This window comes from Choloepus didactylus, chromosome 4 (genome assembly GCF_015220235.1).
Source record: "Choloepus didactylus isolate mChoDid1 chromosome 4, mChoDid1.pri, whole genome shotgun sequence".
Lineage (NCBI taxonomy): Eukaryota > Metazoa > Chordata > Mammalia > Pilosa > Megalonychidae > Choloepus > Choloepus didactylus.
In genome coordinates, this window is record NC_051310.1 from 162,296,234 (window position 1) to 162,311,366 (window position 15,133).

Sequence of the window (15,133 nt, forward strand, 5' to 3'; positions counted from 1 at the left end):
AAAGGGGCAGAGAGAATATTCAAATAAATAATGGTGGCACACTTCCAAAATTGAATGCAAGACATGAATATACACAAAGAATAAACCCAAATAGACCTATGCCACAGCATATTATAATCAAACTGTTGAATGACAAATATAAAAAGAGAATTCTGAAAGCCACAACAGAGAAGCAGTGTTTCACATACAAGGAACCTCAATAAGATAAAGTGCCAATCTCTCATTGGAAACCATGGGGAGAAGAAGGCAGTGGAATGGCATATTTAAAGCACTGAAAGCCAGGTGTCTGCATCTGTATCCACAAAAAGCTTCTTCTGGAACAGGTCCCGTACCTCCTGGGAGAAGGCCAGGATCCCTTCAAAGAGCACAATGTCTGCAGGGTAGACTGTTTCCTCCTTGCGGAAATCTGGACTGTTTCCCCTTCGGTGATTTCTTTGAGTGTTTTGAAGATGACTTCATTGTCAAAGGCATCCAGGTGATCAAAGTTGAACTGGCCCTTCAGGTCTCTGGCCTTCTGCTCTGATGTGAGGACAAGATAGAAGCTGTCCTGGCTCAGGATGACTACCTGCTTCTGGCAATAGTCCACCTCATTCTGTCCCAGGAGCTGCCAATCTTAGCACAAAAGGAAGACTTGCAGCTTGTCATGTCCCCACTGACGCCAGTCAGGAAGGGCTGGGGGCCCTTGGGCTGCTGGTGGTTCTGCAGGGTCTGCTCGCTGTCTCTGGCCATGGCTCACACTGCCCCCCCCCCCCCCGCTGCCTGTGGGAAAGGATGCACATGTCCCACCTGTCCCAAATGATACGGAACTTGACCCTGAGCTTAAATGACAAACTGTGCCAACCACTACTGGTGATGCCTAATATGAATCTAATGTGTAACCAGTTATAAATACACAGAGAAAGAGAGAGAGAGAGAGAGAGAGAGAGAGAGAGAGAGAGAGAGAGAGAGAGAAAAGGACCTATTTCTTTGTAAATGTACAAATAACGTAAAGCTGTTTGCCCTATTTTGCAGGACCACCTGTACTTGTATTTTGGAACTAGAGTGGGAGTTTCACCAAAGGGAAATTGCTTGTTGTAGTCCAGGTGACGCAGGCTCAGGCATCTGTCTCGGAACTGGGGAGTGGAGAAAGGGTGGCTCGTGTCACTGCAACCTGAGCACCTGTGGAGCTATGATGGGAATGGAGTTTTAAACCTTTGAGTGGCTTCTCTGGCAGATGTTACCTTCTTGGAGCTGGGTCTTAATGATATGATGATGAGAGAGAAGACATTCTTTGGTTTTTGTTTTTGTTTTTGTTTTTGTTGAAATTAAGTAAGATCACAACTCTGAAATCAAACTCAGGGAAGAGGCCCATTGAGGAGAACAAGTCTTCTACATTTTCTTCTTGCCCTACTCCCCACCTCTGGCTGCTTGGATGGCTCCACAACTTCTTCCTTTAGAGTTTTTCTCAATCTCTCCAAGCAGCCAGAGCTACCTCTCTTTTCTTCCTGGGCAGGGATTTTATGAGATGATTTCCTGTTATAACAGAGGAGGGAGTTATATTGTGCCTGTTACTGTCTAAGGAAGCACTGGTTCCTTCTGCCTACCAGGGAAGTAATCCACCAGATTTCTTGGGACTTTTCCTATATTACTGAATACATAGTGGCCTCTTGGAGTCTGGGCTTTGGTGGAAGATTTCTGGTAACTGACAGCAGAAGGCCCTTCACAGGGTGGAAGGAGACCTTCACCTGTGTAGGGGACTTTTATAGCCTTTATTCAACAAGATGTAGGCATTTGCAATGACATGTTGGATGGCATGCCCCTCTCACCAGGGATTTTTCACTAGCAACAGCACAGCCAGGCTGATGTCTTAATTCACTATTCTGCTGTGTGAGTACAGAGGCTGTTGGGCATTAAGGGGCTGGGAAAAGGAAATAGAGTATTTAATTCATGAGTAAATTGATTAGAGTCTTGGGTTGAAAACTTGAGGAGCAGGAGAATTCCAAGTTTCTGAGACCTTGCTCTCAGTGGAAACTTCCTTCTCTGGCACTAAGTACACATTCCAGACTGATTCTTGGTGGAGGGATGAAGGCAGTGGAGCATACCAAGCAAAATAGATGAGGTAGGATTAATATTGAATCCCAAGCCTCGGTTGGTAACTTCAGAAGAGTTAGAGCTTATTCATTTGAGTGTTGACCATCCTAGTGCTTGGCAAGCCATGATCTTAGTTATTCCATTGTGGCTACCATTGATTAAAATATTGTGGAGAACCCTTTTCCTTCAATTGCTTGCAGAGCCCGTTTGAGCCATACAGGCAAACTTGTCACACCTAATTTTTCCCCCAGACTCCAAGCACCACTCTGTTCAATTCTCCTTTTCTAGACTCCGTTTGACTCTAAATCTATTTTGTTGTTCAAAAAGTCAAACTGAGCTCCCCGACAGTGTTTGCCACCCCATACCAAGTCTATGGGCTCTGGACGGAGCCCCCAAAGGCAACAACATCCTGGTTGGAGTAAGCAAAAGCTCCCAAGGTGCCTACTTTCAAGGCTGGTGTTCACTGGGATGGATAAGTTCTGGAGTCAATCTTGAGTATGTTATGTCTTGTAGAGTTCTGAGATGAAGTGTGGATGGCACACCTGAGTTAGGATCCTGAGGTCACGGGTCCCTGTGCCTCAATGGGCCTGTCTGTGCTCAAGTGAAAGCCACCTCTGTCTGGGAGCACCTTGGCCTTTCAGTGGGTAGCATGCTCAACTTTACTTGAAGCTCCCAGATGCCGAAACATTTAGTGACTTGGCTGTCTATCCCACTGCCTTGTAAGATGGATTCTTCTCATCTCTGAGACTTTACTTGCTTAGCTGCTTCCTCATCTACCTGTGGTGTTGGGACCATGCCTCCAGCATCTCTGAGTAGCCCGCTCCTAGCTTGGAAACAGCTTTAAGACTGCCTTGACCCTTTGTAAAAGAGCCACCACTCCTTGGTAGCTTGGCTTGGAATACTGGGCAGTGCTTGCTGGTCAACTGGTGGGATTGTAGGCAACTTCCCTAATTCAGTGGCACACAGCATCTGGGGAAAGAAGGTATGGGAGGCTTTACTCATCACTGGCTACCCCAGCATTTAACCCATTGAGTTTCTGAAGTTGAGCTTCCTATGTGAGAAATTCTGGTCTTAGGTGGTATTTGAAGAGCCACTGGATCTCTCACCCAACTTGTGAGCCAGGGATAGAATTATTAGACTGGAAACTACACATTTGTCATCTGGGTACTCCTGGCTGTCCAAGAAGGAGACACAGATGAGCAGGCTTGGGTAGTGTTGTTTATATGTGTGGGAGTCCCTCGGCTTCAGAGCCACCCAGTGGTGCTTTCTTTTCCCTCCCTGCCCAGGTATTGCACCTGGACCAAGTATTTAGGAATCAGGCATCTAGGCTGGGTCATGGAAGGCCTGGCCTCCTACTCCTTCACTTTAATGGAACTTCCTGGGACAGTCAGAGACTGGTACAAGCAGAGAGATGGGAGCCTATGCAAGGAGGATGCGAGTGTTGTGACCTCCAGATGTCCTTAGATTTGGAATGGATGGGGCAGACCCTCTAAGAAGCAGTAGGACAGGGTGGGAGAGAGTGGTATGACTGCCACATCTGGAAAGGTCTCCAGTTCACCTTTTCTCAAAACAAACTGGGTCATCCCTGGTACCAACTTCTGTGGAAATTTGCTTCCTGCCTATCCATACCCAGGTGGGCTTTCCAGTCTCTTTGTTAGGCCAGCAGATCAGTCTGGAGAGTCATGGCTCCTCAGAATGCTAGGAACTTGACCCCCATTGGTTTGTATATTGCCTCCCTTGCTGCCCCAGTGCAGCTAACCTGATTTAGTGACGTTCACCTGCACTAAAGTCCAAGGCTGTTGGAGGGAAGTAGCCTCTTGGGGGGAATTATTTTCATCTGCTGTAGTCTCCTACTTGCTTATTGACAATTCTAGTGCCAAGGAACTGGGCTCATTTGGGTGGAGGTGCAGCTGGGTTCTGGGTAGCAGAACCATACTTCTAGGAAGGACCAATTGGACTTCACCATCCTTGGTGTAAGATAAAACAGGGATGATATCAGGTTGGGAAAGGCATCTTTTGAGTGAGACTGGAGCTCAAAATCCTCTAATCTTTTGTCTTTGAGTCTTTCGCTGCCTTCAGTACCAAGTGACTGATATTAAAGATCAGCTTTTTTTGTTACTTTTAGAGGCAGTGAGAGCCTAGCTAGTCCTGCCTCAGGAACAGGGTGAGTAACCAAATAAAGATCTAGGTTATTTTTTCTTTCTTTTCAATGCTTGCTCTTTTCCCTTTTCTTTCTATGGCTCTGCCTTTATTGTTGTCAGATTTAAAAATGACCACATATTATGTGCTTTCTTGTAAATACAGACTGAACAAAAAAGAAAAAAATAAAGTGCTGAAAGCAAAAAATTGTCAATCAAGAATTCTACATCCAACAAAACTGAGTTGTAAAAATAAGGGAGATTAAGACATTCTCAGATAATCAAAAGCTGAAGGGGTTTAACTTCACTAGACTGGCCCTACAAGAAATACTAAAGATTAAAGGTTGAAAGGAAAGGACAATAGACACTAGATTGAAGACACATGAAGAAAGAAAAATCTCCAGTGAGAGTAACGACATGGGTAAATATAAATCTCACTACTATTGTACTTTTGGTTTGCAGCACTGCTTTTTACTCCCTACAGGATCTAAAAGGCAAATTTATAAAATGTAATGATGAATCAGTGGTTTTGGACTCATAATATATAAACACGTAATTTGTGATGAGAAGTACAGAAAGGTGGGGGACAGAAGGTTATAAGAATATAGTTTGTGTTAATATTGATTATCAAAGTAAATGAGATTATTATAAATTTAGGATGTTAAATTTAAGCCCCATGAAAATATCAAAGAATATGCAAGCTCATAAAGACATAAATTAGAGTTCAAGTGGTCAGGAGCAAGGGCTGGGGGAAATAAGGGGTTATTAAATAATGAGTATAGGGTTTCTGTTTGGGAAGACAGGAAAGTGTTAGCAGTGGAAGGTGGTGAGGGTACCTCAACAGCTGAAATATGAATAATTCCACCAAATGGTATGCTTGGGAGTAGTTGATACACCGAAGTTTATGTTGTATATATGTTTCCACAATTTAAAAAAATGAGCAACTAAAGAGACTGGCAACTAAATGCAATGTACGATTGTGGATGGGATCTAGCAAGGGAGAAGAAAAGTCTCTAAGGGACATTATTAGAGCATATGAAAAATTAGAAAATGGACTGTAAGCTTGATATCAATGTTAAATTTTTGAACTAGATAACTGCATTTATGATGGTTACATTAGTGAATGTCCTTGTTCTTAGGAAACATATATAACAGTATTAATTACTCAAGGAGCATGCTGCATACAACCTACACTCAAGTGAGAAAATGGGAGTGATAGATGATAGATGATAGATATATAGACAGATAGAGAGATAGATAGATAGAGAGATAGAGAAATAGAGAGATAGTAGGAATGACATGGCAAGAGTGACAAAATGTTATATTTGTTGGATCTGGATATCTAGGGTGTAAAGGTCAGTTGGAGTTTTGTAGAGATTTGTATTATTTTTGTAGCTATCCCATAAGTTTGAAAGTATCTCAAAGTAAAAAGTTAAAAAAATAAATGTTTTTAAAAAGAATTTTCAATTATGAATAATCTAATGAAGTTCCTATATATTAAAAAAAAACAGTTTTAATTAATAATGAAGTGGAAGACACATCTTATAGCAGTTTCTTTTTCCTTTGGAGGCATTCTATTCTCCACATACTTTTCACAGCTCGCTATCACCCTTCTTTACTCACAGTATATAAAAGGGGTCATTGCTTACTGTGTCATATATAAGGATCACATTAGGTATGCAATATGGTCAAAGTCACATAGACTTCAGAATCTCCACACAAACTTAAGAGTTATAACGTATTTAGTACAATGCCTGACACTCAATAAACCCTGGGTAATTGGTAGCTATTATTGCTGAATATTTGAGTAGTCTTTCTCTTATAGGAATCCAGAACTGAGAAAATTACATACCTTTAAGCAAGAAATCACAGCATTATACTTTAAATTCTAGACCTAGAAATTTAATTTATTTCTGTTTAGATTTTGTTCATTCCATCATCTATTGTAGTAACTTATTAAGTACCTAAATACCTAAATAAAACAAGCATATGATTTTTTTCCATGTCTTACCCCATAAGGTGTAATTCCAAATTTCCTTTGGAATTGTTTTTTGTGGTTTGGTATGTTTTAGGTTAATTGCCACAATAGCACAGATTCAATTCAAAGGAACAGTGAGGTATTTTCACATGCATGGATTCAGTACTCATCTTTCAGGTGGTATTTCTTCTTTTCTGTACTGGTTATAGAGCATACTTATTCATCAGAACACTTTGTTGAATTTCATGTGTATTTAATGGGCAGACATAGACTTTTATTTTTTGCTAACAAAAGCAAGGATGGGAAGCAGTCTTGCGAATGGGTGACAGTTGACAGCTTCCGCAAGCAGCCTCCGTGATTTTGCAGCTGGTGACAATGCCTAATGCTGCAGCTCCACAGACCTGTTCTGGCCGGGGGCCAACTCCTGTTGAATTCAAAGAATCCATCTGGATAAAGCTCCTCTGACACTGACCTGAATGGAGATCACACACTGGCATAGTCCTTCTGATTCTAGGTATTGTGCACCTTTTATAAAGGGCAGGCCATGACACTGCCAAAAGAAAAAATAAATTATATCTCTATTGTCAGATGTTTTTCTATTTCCATAGATGTGGGGAAAAAACAAAAGTCAAGATGAAAAAGCAGAAAAATGTAGAAATTCTTTACGTCTTGAGTATAAATTATGTTTATATGTATACTTTATGCTAATATTCAAAGGAATAATTTTCCCAAAGACTTTCATTCAAATTAGGGATTTAAAGAGCAGTGTGTTAGGAAATGGGATGCTTAGACAAAAATAATATAATGTGTTATAATTTAGGCATTATTATTCAAAGATGATTATTAGCATTAGAGAGACATTAGATGAAGTTAGGAAATATGATTATGTATACCTTTTTTGTTTAATAGCATAGTAACTGACTTTTCCTGGCTTTATTCCTCTGCCTTAAAGAGTAAAAGGAAACCTTACTTTCCTCCAGCCTATAAAGTGAATCCGTTTCCACAGTTCCTCATTCTCCATTACTGTAGCCAAATGACATTACCCTTTCCTCCTTTCGAAAACCATCCTCTTATTCTTTTGAGGTACGTGGTATCAGCCATAACACCCTCCTAGTTCTCTTCCAACATCCTAGTGATCTTGTTATTCATTAGAGACTTCCCTTTTGTCTTAAAGTGCTTTCATCACTTTTGTTGGTCTCCATATCCACAAACATGAGCTTTCAAATCCCTGGCAATGCTCTTTGTGATTTTTCATCTCCAATGAACCATTTCTTTACACTGCCTAAAATACTTGCTTCAATCAATGGTCTTACCAAGGACTTGGTCATCAGAACCAAAAACTACTTTACTTTCCAAATCCTGATTTCCATTATTCCATTTCCTACTGCTAATACTCTTCTCTATAGTTCACTGGTTCAGATATCCTTTCTTTGATAATTCTTCAACCTTACTGATACTTCCCATCCATAGATGCCAGAAATGTCTCACTGTCATCAGTTCCCTTCTGAATTCACTTCTCTTAATACTTGCATCTCGGTATTGAGACCAAATATGGATTTAATAGTATGAATTTAAAGTGATAACAGTCTTTTCATTTTTAAGGTTTTTCTCATGGAATCCTAAGCTATTTGAGAATAAGCATGAAAGAAGAAAAGTGCAGGATTTATACAGACCAAAGTTTGTCAGGCAAATATATTTTCGGGTGAGTCGCACAATGAATTTAAAGGTGTTTTCAAGAGAGTACTTAGAATAAAAGTCCAAAGAAAAAAATACAAAGAAGTATTATTTCATGCACATTTACAATCTCCCTGTATCTACCTTCATATTCTGATGCCCTAAAGCTCTTTACATACATTCAGCAACCCTGGGAAGTCTTAAGTTGCTAGAATTGCTACAAGACAGCTTTAGACTTCTTGCATTCTAAGAAGCTTCTCCAAGCTACTGTTCCTTCTTCAGTCATGTAGTAAATGTAAATTTCTCCATTGTGCTACATATGAATTATAAAATAAAGATGCGAATTCAATATGCTGAATCAGTCCATATGATGGAAGTGATGTTTCCTCATTTTGTAACATAGATACTTACGCATGGGAAAACGAAGTAGAGATACATCATAGTTAATTTTTAAAAATTGATGAGATGTTATTCAGTAGCATAACTTATGGTCATTAGAGAATTCACAAAGCATTTCAAGATCTTGCAGCATTTTAGGGTAATTACGAGTTAAATCTCAAAATCCTGGTTTAGATAGAGTTGTGCTTATTAATTGATAGTTCTTCTTACTTGAATGTCAACAGTTAAAGAATGCATTTTTATGACAGTATATTTTCATATCTGATGCAATAAAATGAAATTATGTGAACATGTTTAAAATAATATACACTGAAATCTGAGTAAGGGCAAAACATCAATCACTCCCAGGTAGCAAGACTGGGAGCTAATCAGTGTACATTTCTTGCCCCTAGAGGGGGGTTATTGGCAACTTATGTCTAGCTAGATCAGAATTGCTGTGGACAAGTAACTACTTTTGAAGAAGTTTCCACTTCTGAAGGAGAGTATCTGCTCAATCTGCCAGAAAGCAAAATACCAGAAATGGATTGACTTTTATAAAGGGAGTTCATTAAGTTACAAATGTATGATTCTAAGGCCATAAAGGTGTCCAAACTAAGGCATCAACAAGAGGCTACCTTCCCTGAATAAAGGCTGATGGCATCTGGGGTTCCTCTTGTCACATGGGAAGGCACATGGCAACATCTGCTAGTCCTTCTCTCCCAGGCTCTGGATTCAAACTGGCTTTATCCAAAATGTCTCTGGGTATTTTCTCTCTAAGCATCTCTCTGTTCTCTTCAAAATATCTCTGCCTTTTATTCTCTCAGAGAGGGCACCAGTAAACTAAGACCCACCTTGTATGGGCGGGGTCATATCTCCATGGAACTATTCTCATCAAAAGGTCTCACCCACAGTTGGATGGGTCTTATCTCCATGGAAACAACCTAATCAAAAGATCCCACCCACAGTAAGTCTGCACCCACAAGACTGGATTAAAAGAACGTGGGTTTTGTACGGTACAAAATAGATTCAAACCAGCACAGTATCTAACGGGGTTATACTATCCATTTCACTATTGTATTTTAGGCATTTGTGTGTCATGGGGGAGGGAGTGAACACATACGTTTTCCCTTTACTTCATAATTCTTCTGATCAAATAGAATTGAATTGAGGTATTCATCCAGAGAAAGTACATATGAAGAGGCAACCCCAACTATTCCCACCATCCTAGCTGAGGTGTCAGATATGTGACTGAATCATTTTTCATGTCTAGCCCATTTGTGCATTTATATTCCCCAGCCATTGTCTGCCTAAATCTGCATGAGTGACCTCAAGTGAGGTCCACAAAACCAACCATTGTTATTTCATAGAATCATTCATTAGCTATATTAATATATTTTTGTTTAGAGCACTGTTCTGTGGTAGATTGGAACACAGCAATAGATAGAACAAACATCAATATCAGAAGTTGGATGCTATCCAAAAATCAAAACTGCTGCTGACTTCTAGTGAAGTCTGGAAGGACAAGGAGTAAATTGTATTGAAGGATAGGGAGGAAAAAAAAAGATAACCCAAGTTAGACAGTGGGAAAAAATGGTTGAAATGGTTGAAAGTATAGCAAGTGTCACGTGCAGTAATGGGGAAAATATAAAATATACCTAACATCCTTGTGGATTTGGCTAAGAAGATTTCCAGACAGATGTTGAAAGTGCCAGCTGGTTTATTTTAGTTACATATGATAAGATATAAAGAGATGAACTAAAGAAGAGACTGTAAATTTTTCAAACAGAATCTAAAGAAAATATTCAGAGCCAGTACTTGCTGGATTCAAACATAAAATAATGTTTATCTCCACTTTCTCCCAGTTAAAGACTCTAAGGTAATAAATAAATAACCTCAAGACAAAAATCAAATCCACGGTGCTTCCAGGAAAACTTGGTCTCAGGTTTAAGAGATCAAGCATGTGGCTGTAAACCCCCTTGTATTACCTCTAAAAGATTTAAGGCATACCCTATAGACCTTCTCAGCCAAACCAGAATTTTACCAATAATTTTATAAACATGTGAATTAGACTCACTATACTGGAAAGAGGGCTTCTAAGACTTAAAGGCATTGCCTCAGAGCTTTCTGCATTTAAACAGAAAGTAGAGATTGTCCTTCATCAAAGAGATTTTTGAAAGTTATTATCCAAAGGAATGGATAGCATAAGAATAAAACATAGGAAACTCCTGAGTTGATCTAAAATGTAAAAGTTCAAAATGAGAAAAGGCTTTTTGGTCTGAAATTTCTATGGACAGGAAAATGAATGCGAAAGTGACTCAATTGTCAATTTGAAACATTCCATATGGAAAAGGAAGGATGATTCATAGGGCAGAGGAAAGATCCCAGAGGTCAGGACCAAGAACCATGGAGAAAAACTCCCCTGTAGTATATACAAGCCATAATCAAAGAACTGGCAACATAGGCCTGGCTGTATTTCAGAATTGCTATGGACCAGTAATTTGTCCATGAGTCTCATTTTCCCACTTTGTTGAATGAGAATATCTATTGTGATTCTACATCCCTGCTGCACCTTGTATGTGGGAATATAAGGGGACAGATAACTGGTCTCTTTAATTGACAGATCTACATGCTATGAACCTCATTCATACTGGACATACTTTAGATGGTGAGTTCTTGAATTTTGATCTCAATTTTATAATGTGATGAGACTATGTGAGTTCTTGAGAGAAGCTGGAAATACTTGGCATGTTGGCAGATTGTAAATAATTTTTAGCCGGAAATAAGCTAAACAGTATTAAAGATGGCTATAAATTCTAAGTTCACTGTCCCCATAAAAAATTGTATTTTATTTTCTCTGCATTTTTCTTTTCTGAGATGGACTGTGACTACTTTACCAATAGACCATCTCAGAAATGATATTGTGACTGTTCTCAGGAAGTCTTCAAGATGACTGGCAACCTCTACTCTCTCACTCTTGGAATGCTTGCATTTGGAGCACTCCCTCTTGCAACTCTGATTCCATGCTTTAAGACCAAGCTATATGTTACAGACATACATTGCTATGGCTGATAGCCAGCATCAACTGCTAGCCATGTAAGTTAGCCATTTTAGCCCCCAGATGACTACAGAAACAGCTGTACTGTTATGAAAAAGAGGAACATCCAGCTTGATCCAGTCAAACCCGTGAAATTGTGAGATAATAAATGGTTGCTGTTTTAAGCAACTATATTTTTGGGTGGTTGGTTTTACAGTGATAATTAAAACAGTCTATCATGTGACCTCGTGTAATATTTATTCTTACTTTTATAGTTGTAGTGGAAATAAATTCTAAGAAAATGCTGCTATTTAATGCAATGTATTTCTTCTCTTGCCATAATATGTAATCCCTCTAATCATTTAAGAAATATGACCCAAAAATCTCCAAAAATCTGCGATCATATGAAAGTATTATTTTTCAAAAGATGATTATATGCTAATGGTTCTTTAAATAAAGGGCAGAATTTGTAATTATACTTTCAAAAACTGGCTATTGTCTAGGCAAAAAAAAAATCTTTGAACATTATACATGAAAGAATGTTATGCATGCACTAACTGTCTTTGGACTCCAAGTAGGAAAATAAAAGAAAAAATGAGGGTTAAGAAATAATAAAATATAAAATTCATTTTTGGTGAGCAAGGAATTACCTTTTTTCAGTGTAGAGAATTTTGAAGTAATTTTTACTCCAGGTCTCATTTTCATCCAAATTGAGCTTATACAAAAATCTTCATATGTATTAGCATGGTTTCTTTATAATTTCATTTCCACCATTTGTAATGATTATAGTCATATTTTAGGTTGTGTATTTGCTTTATACAGAAGTGTTCCATCTGCCTCTGGTATTTGAACACCCATGGTGACCAGTGAGTGGGCAAAGGCACCAGGATAGCAAAACAATGCAATGGTGGATAAAATTGTATGGGACTGGTCTGAAAAAGCCTCAAAGAGATGATAGGTCTGATTGGAAGACAGGTGAGGAAAAATTTGCTAACTGGAAATAAACCAACAACAACTAAGGTGGGAAAAAGGCTCAGGAAAGGAGGAATCCTGAAATTCAAGGCCCATCTGTCTGTCACAAATTCAAAACCCATCACCAAAGAAAGTTGTCTGCCACAAAACAAACAAACAAGAAGCAAAAAAAACATAGTGTCCCTGTTGAGAAGCACTGTGCTGATCGATTTAAGTAGAAAGAGGGGTGAGGAATGCAGGACCTCAAGCAGGATGGAGAAGGAGGAAACCCTGGGTATATTAATCCTTGATTATCTCTGAATTATACTTTCCTAATGTAAGTCTGCCTGTAAGACCTCATACATCACAAAAGAAAATTTATACAGGCATAAATAAATCATACCAGATTTACATTCCAATTTGACAATGATAATTTCAAGCAGAGGATTAAAATGCACAAGAAGGATAGTTATTAGAGGGCCCTTGGTATTCTCTTATTGCATTGCCTTCCACCTAACAGTGGTTTTCAACCTTGGCAGTACATTGAATCATATGGTGAACATTTAAAAATCCCTATGTCCAGGCCATAGCCCAGATGAATTATATCAGCACCTTGGGGATTCAAACATAAGGATGCATTTTTGTAAGCCTCCCCCATGCAGTTTCCATGTACAATGTAACACTATTAAAAGTTCAGGTCTCCTGCTTCCCAATCAATATTAATTTAAACTAAGGAAACAGATTCTAATCAGGATTAGGTAAATAATCCCACAAATTTAGGTATGTAGCAAATTTGCCACAAAGAAACATGTAAGAAGGCTCATTGTCTCAGCAGTTTCCCTTGAAAGACCAGCTTTGATATATTTTGCCCATCCCAGCACCAACCATGAATGTATACTTGTGCAGGAATTTACCAGTTCTAGAAATACTAGGAGCCCAAAAATCATACCTCAAATAGACTATACTGAGTATTTGTGCTCTGTGGCAAATGCAAGCCTTTAATTCTGAAATAAAAGAGAAAATAGAATCATATCAAAGAAAACAAAATGTGAAAACAAGAGAAAAAGAAATAGAAAAGAGAACAAAACAAAAAAAACTACAGTTAAAAACAGAAAGAATAAAAAAGAATCCTGACTCTTTTACAAATTAATAATTCAAACTGTAAAAAATGAGTAATTCCATGGATGTTTGAAATTGTTTCAGACAATAAAAAAAGAAGGAAAGCTTCCATATTTTTGGCAAAAAAAAAAAAAAAAAAAAAAACTGCAAAATCAATCTGAAACCTAAAAATCATTCCACAAAAATGAAAACTACTGAACTAATCTGAATTTTGAAAATTGATACAAAAAGCCTAAGTAAAATTTTAGCATTGCATATTTTATTTGTTCTCTCTTTCTCCTTCTTTTTCACTTGGTCTTGTGAGAATGTGTCTGTCTTATGCATCTTTCTTTCCCAAACAGTGACTGTTAGAAAAATAAATCTGCAGTATATATGACAAGAGTATCACTTAACGTGTTCTTTTTTTGCAAGCGATCAAAAATCAATTCAAACTTGCTCATAAGCAAAAAAGAAAATTAACTCATATAGCAAAAATGTTGAAGGTATAGCTCAATATAGAGGCTCAAAATGAGGACATCACAACTTAGTATCCCATAAGCTCTCTCTAAATTCCACTGCATTGACTTTAAACCTTGGCTAAATGTGGTGTCCAAAATCAGCTCCATGCTAACAACATCCTCATTCATCATTCTAGTAAAAGTAAATAAATGAACGAATGAATGCATGGATGAATATTATGTGCCCTTTCCAAAATAAACCTCTTATTCCATCACAGTGGCTCTGTTTATGTCACATGATCATTAATGAACCAGTCACTGAAATGCTATGCTGTGATGGACTAGACATACAACACATGTCCAGCTCTAGAGGCAGATAGTAAAGTCAACTCCATCTGGCATGCATCCACTGGAAGAAAGTTGGGGTTAAAAGTTGTGTATTGTTAGATACCAGGTGGCAAAAAATAACAGTTTTCCACAATAGCATAGTAGAGAAATGTTAGCTCCCTTTTATGTAAATGGGAAATGGTAATTTACAGAAATAGAAATACAAAAAATGAAAAAATGTGAAAAGATGTTCAGTATGTGTCAAATAAAGTTACAAAAATGCTATAAATTTCTACTGGTCTTATATCAAATGCCTTAATATTTAAATTATCCATTTTGTGTGACAAATGAAAAAAGTCAGAAATGCCAGATATCTAGGTCAGAAATGAAAAGGAAGCTAATGTCCATGCTTTCCAAAATCAGGAATGGGGATAGACAGGTCAGCAGCATTAAGGAAAGAACTGGAGTAACACATGCACTCAGTTATGCAAAAAGTTCTTACTGTGATGCATGGGTTAATGTCTACATGTCCAACTTTCTTATTACCACTCAAGGCCCAAACCAGCATAACATGCATCAGAAATGTTTTGTAATCAAGGTACTTTCAAAACACAATTATAAATCCTTTCAATAGTCATCAAAATAATAAGCAAAAAATTCATTTTATTATTAGCCTTTTTCTCATATCCAATTGTACCGGTTTGTATAAATTACATCCCCCAGAAAAAGCCATGTTCTTTGATGCAATCTTGTGGGGGCAGACATATTAGTGGGGATTAAATTGGAACATTTGGATTAGGTTGTTTCCATGGAAATGTGCCCCACCCAACTGTGGGTGATAACTCTGATTGGATAGTTTCCATGGAGGTGTGGCCCTGCCCATTCAACTGGGCCTTGATTAGTTTACTAGAGCACTATATAAGCTCAGACAGAAGGAGTGAGCTTGCTACAGCCAAGAGGGACAGAAAAAAGAAAGCACAGAAGCTGAGAGAGTAGCTACAGATAAAAGACAGTTTGAAGATGGCCA

General features: G+C 38.3%; 1 pseudogene; it reads right to left on the bottom strand.

The window, feature by feature from the left end:
* Positions 1–263: 263 nt before the first annotated feature.
* Positions 264–729, bottom strand: LOC119532981 (annotated as a pseudogene).
* Between the last annotated feature and the right edge of the window lie 14,404 nt (positions 730–15,133).